Source organism: Plecotus auritus (assembly GCF_963455305.1).
Source record: "Plecotus auritus genome assembly, chromosome: X".
Taxonomy (NCBI): domain Eukaryota; kingdom Metazoa; phylum Chordata; class Mammalia; order Chiroptera; family Vespertilionidae; genus Plecotus; species Plecotus auritus.
The window spans coordinates 95,928,838-95,934,280 of record NC_137784.1 but is presented as its reverse complement, the minus strand read 5'-3'; the positions used below and the strand labels follow the sequence as shown (position 1 = coordinate 95,934,280).

Sequence of the window (5,443 nt, the reverse complement as noted above, 5' to 3'; positions counted from 1 at the left end):
AGTCAGAGTATAAGCCAAGCCTTTAGTATTCTGTTGTGAAACTAGAGGTTAGTGTAGAATGGATGAGGCAGCAAGGTCTTACTGTAGGAATAAGTTTCCCGTAATAGAATTATTTTCTATTTAGTAATCCAGCAGACACAAATACATTATAATACATATGTATGTTGCAATAGCAATTAACTTCCTGTCATCTGTCTTGAATTATTAATTTTATTTATCATGTCAAGATAGTTATTCAATGTTTGAAGATGCAACTTATAAGACATTGATCTGTGTCTTAACAACACCTCACTTTGTATTAAGTACTGTTTTTCATAGCCAAATGTTGACTTATGTTGTATCCAAGACAACTAATCAGGATAAAAATTATTGGAAAGGAAAAACAAAAAAAGTTTAGGAACCCAGCTGAAAATTGAAATCCATATCTATTTTCAAAATAAAATGAAAATAATGGAACAAGCCAGGTATAGGTGTCTTGTGAAAACTGTATTTTGTAGTCCAGCCTCGGCAGATTTTCCCACCTTACACACTCTGCCCTCAGTATCTGCTTATCTCATTGTAGGCTATGACAACATGAGCAACAAAGAAGGATCAAGAAAGTTCAGAAAAGGAAGCATGACAATTTCTCACATAACCAGAGAAGAGAAGGGAATGATGTTAATTCATCTTCATCTATGATGTTGGCCTTCAAATCATTCCAGCAGGAACTTAATTTCAAGACATGACAAATATAAGAGATTTGTAAAACTTAGTTGGGATATAACTGTAGAAATTAAAAGGGCATTTTTTTTTCTGCTCCATAGTATTACAAGTGCCCCTGATATGGAAGGAATAGTGGCTGAATCAGAAATTAAATAGGATGTTGTCAGACAAAAGATATTGCAGGTGGCCCAGGAGCTCTCAACAGAAGAAAGCTATTATCAGTTCCACAGAGCCATTACTACAGGACTACAGGAATATATGGAGGCTCTAACATTTCAACACTTTATCAAAACACGATCACTTATCAGTATGGGTGAAATTAATTAAAAAATTGTATTTACAATAGAAGACAATGGGAAAGAAAGTAAGACACACTCTTCTGAGGCTCAGGATAAATAGTTCGGTACTTGGAGACTGAAAATCACACCTGTTGATTACCTTCTGGAAGTGGATGATTTAACTGGAAAGTTGATGAAGATGTGTATTAACAGTGTGAGGAGTGTGGACATTGACACCACCTTTGAAGTGAGCCAATTTTAGGTCATATTTATGATAAGTTTTCATTCATTGGCAATACTGGACCTCATGAGGTTTCTAAGAGGCTATATACCTTGAAAGAAAGTTTGGCCAAAGTGGGGAATGCTTGTTATGCCTTGAAAGTCAGAAGTTCAGAAATTCCAAAACATACGCTGACAGATGTGTTTTCAGTTAAAACAAATGATTGATCGAGAAGAATGCATTTCTTAGAATAACATTACTCAGTTATTATTCTCCTAAGAGAGACTGTTTATAAGATCATCATTTAGTATTTAATTTGACTTTATTGTAGCTTTTACATAGAAAAATTTCAGTCTTACTTGTTTTAAATTACATACAAGCTGTACATAAAATTATTGAAACAAATCATTTTCTATACATTACTCATGAAAGTTAGCATACAAATGTTTGTATATACACCTATTTGAAATTTTAGTGGCTAAATTTCATCTCTTATCTTTGTAATGTGAACACACTTCAGGGTACACTTTCTTTCATGCCTGTTTTAATTGAGTTAGGGTGATTTTTTGAGTGGTAATAATAATTAGTGGAAGCCATTTATAATTTAAGTTGATTTTTTTATATATAGAAAATACTTCTTACTTATATATTTAAACTTGAGTTTTTTGTTTTAAGTTTATTGTTAATATTGTTCCAAACTTCCAGAGTAGGCTTACTCAATAGAACGGAATAAAAAATTACTAAGTTATCAATATACTTTAATTTTATGTGGCATTATGGTAAAAATTTACAGTACATTCTGGCTAATTTAGGCCATTTTGAATTCAGATGAAACAGCTTTCCAGAAAAATCAACAGAAACCCAAATATTAGTTTCCACATTTAACTTTTTGTCCTTTGTTACTGAAAGTCTGATAGAGAATTGTAGTTAATATTATAATATTTTCACTTGTGTTCAAGTTGAATTACATACTTAGACATACAACTGAAACACTTTTATTAGTGATTATTTAGCAACTTTTGTGTTGTCTATTATATTAACGTTAGACATGTTTGGAGGCTTTCCTATTCTATCATCTCTAAGAAATTACATTTAAGTAATTATAATAAAGTTTTGAAATTTTTGAAAACTAAGTTAATCAAACAATTATAGTTGTCCAGTTGTGTTCATTGAGAGTATAAAAAGTTGCCAAAGAAATTTATCCTGTACAATTCAGCAATAAGACAATTGCCAACACAGTTGAGAATAGCAATGGTAGTCTCTAGTTATATTTAGAATTGGAATTTGCCTACTGAAATTAGTTATAGATTATTCCCTATGATGTGAAACTGACTTGAACATGACACTATTGACTGACAACCGTACATTCCCATTTGTTTTGTGGGTTTTGAGAATCTAAGTATTGGATTTTATTTTTGGAAAGATTAGCTGCTGCTCTGTTTGTAAGGACTGATTCTTTGAAAGTATAATTTTCTCAAAATAAATACCTAAAGGAAAATAAAACATAGGCATGCATAATAAACTAAAAAACACTATTGTAAGAAACAAAGTTGCATTTAATCAGTAGAAGTAACTTCCTAATACGAATATGTATGCTTCAAGTCGATATGATTTACCTTGGAGTATTATTTGACTGAGTGGTACTGATAGTAAGACCTAAAATCTATATAATAAAAGCCTAAGCGACCACTACAGTGGAATGACCACAACAACCAGTCACTATGATGCGCACTGACCACCAGGGGGCAGATGCTCAATGCAGGAGCTGCCCGCTGGTGGTCAGTGCACTCCCACAGGGGAAGCGCCGCTCAGCCAGAAGCCGGGCTCACGGCTGGCAAGCACAGCAGCAGTAGCAGTAGCCTCTCCTACCTCCATAGCAGTGCTAAGGAGCAGCGAACCAAGCAGTAAGGAGCAGTGAACAGTCAGGCAGTAAGGAGCAAGGGATCCCAGACTGCAAGAGGGCACAGGCCCGGATGAGGGACCCCCCCACACACAGGGCACGAGTTTCATGCACCAGGCCTCTAGTATATATGAATTGAAAATTCAGAAAATCACAAATTGTCTTATAGTCTCAATATGAGTTCCCACAGGTTGAGAACTGCTGCTGTAAAGCCTAAGACCATCGGAAAACATAGATATTTACATTATGATTCATTAACGGTAGCAAAATTACAGTTATGAAGTAGCAACAAAAACAATTTTATGGTTGGGGTCACCACAACATGAGGAACTGTATTAAAGGGTCGTGGCATTAGAAAGGTTGAGAACCACTGGCCTACCTGATTGCCCCTAACCGCTTCTGCCTGCCAGCCTGATCACCCCCTTACCACTCCCCTGCCAGCTTGATAGATGCCTAACTGCTCCCCTGCCAGCCCGATTGCCTCTAACTGCCCTCCCCTGCAAGCCTGGTTGCCCCTAACTGTCCTGGCCTGCAGGCTTGGTCCTCCCCAATTGCCCTCCGCTGCTGGCCTGGTTGACCTCAACTGCCCTGGACCAGGCTGGCAGGGGAGGGCAGTTAGGGGTGACCAGGCCAACAGGGGAGGGCAGTTAGGGGCAATCAGGCTGGCAGGAGAGCAGTTAGGTGTCGATCAGGCTGGCAGGGGAATGTTTAGGGGGTGATCAGACTAGCAGGCAGAAGCAGTTAGGGGCACTCAAGAAGGCAGGCAAGCGGTTGGGAGCCAGCAGTCCTGGATTGTGAGAGGGATGTCTGACTGCCCGTTTAAGCCCGAACCCTCAAGGGGTCCCAGAATGGAGAGGGTTCAGGCTGAGCTGAAGGACAATGGACAAACACCCGCCCTGTGCACAAATTTCATGCACCGGGACTCTAATATATATATATCTACACTAATAAAAGAGAAAGATGCAAATTGACTGTACCTTTATGACGCCCACCAGCCAATCAGGAGTGAGTATATAAATTAACCCAACAAAGATGGTGGGCTAATTTGCATACGCAGGCGCCGAGCGGCCAGGGGCGGGGTGGGACGCTTGCATCATCGCCATGACAACAATGCAGGCATTCTGCACCACCCCAGCTGCTCAGGGCCTCTGGGCAGAGTGGGAAGGCGGGGCCAGAGCAGAAAGAGGCAGCTCCGGGGCCGGAGCGGAAAGAGGTGGCTGCGGCTCAGGGAACAGAGCAGAAAGGCAGTGCCGGCAGCCAGGGAAAGAAGGCCCATTCTTACACAAATCTTCGTGCATTGGGCTTCTAATATATATGTGTGTGTGTGTGTGTGTGTGTGCCAAATGATCACAGTGTGCACTTCAAACTCACATGTTATATGTTGATAATAGCTATGTAGTTGGGTGGGGGGGGAGATGCTCAAGAGCATTAATCATGAGGAAAATGAAAATTAAAACCACAATCTGATAACCACTTCACACATATTAGAATGGTTCAAATATAAAATTAGGTCTCCAATACCATGTGCTGGCAAGGTTGTTGAGAAGCTAGGACCCCCCCCCCCCCCCGCAATACATCACTGAGAGGAAATGTGAAGTGATACAATTACATGGAAACATGTGCAGTTTCTTATAAAGTTAAGCATACACCTTCCCAAGTTTTACCCAACAGAAATAAAAATAACATCCACCAAAATACTTGTACAAGAATGTTTATACCAACTTTTGTTAGAAAAGTCAAAACTGTAAAGAAGCCAAATATCCATCAACAGGAACATAGGAAAACAGATTGTGGTATATTCATGCAATGAAATACAATTCAAAAAGGAATAATTTATACATAAAACAGCATGGATTAAACTTACTAACATTTTGCTGATACAAAAGCCACAAGCAAAAAATACAGGCTGTACGATTGCATTTATATGAAGTATTAGAACAAACAAAATGAATTTATGGTGAGATAATCTTAGAGAGAAATTTAAAATATAAAATAAAATGGGCCTCAGAGAACAGAAAATGAAAACATCATAGAGGAGAAAATAGCAACAATAGAAATGTGGCTTGGAGGGCAACAAGAAACCAGCAATGTCCTTTTCCACTTTAGAAGGACAGCCCCTAAGAATGAAATTTAGAACTCAATTCTAATGCAAACCAAACCACACTGCTGAAAGCAATACAATTTAAGTAAGTGGTATAGAGGGAAAAAATCGGACTAATCCTCAGGTAACCTAAATCAGAGACTAGTTTAATTGACATTTTGGTATTTCCTTTTCTTTCTAAGTGGTTTCAACCTTTTATGAACTGAGGGGTTAGGATTACATAACTTTCAAGCCTAGTCTAC

The 5,443-nt window shown here is 38.5% G+C and overlaps 1 pseudogene across 1 annotated transcript; it reads left to right on the top strand.

Annotated features, from left to right (window-relative positions):
* The first annotated feature begins 573 nt into the window (after positions 1 to 573).
* Positions 574 to 1,449, top strand: LOC308239905 (translin-associated protein X-like; annotated as a pseudogene). The gene has a single exon. The product of its transcript is annotated as a translin-associated protein X-like (transcript).
* Positions 1,450 to 5,443: the final 3,994 nt, after the last annotated feature.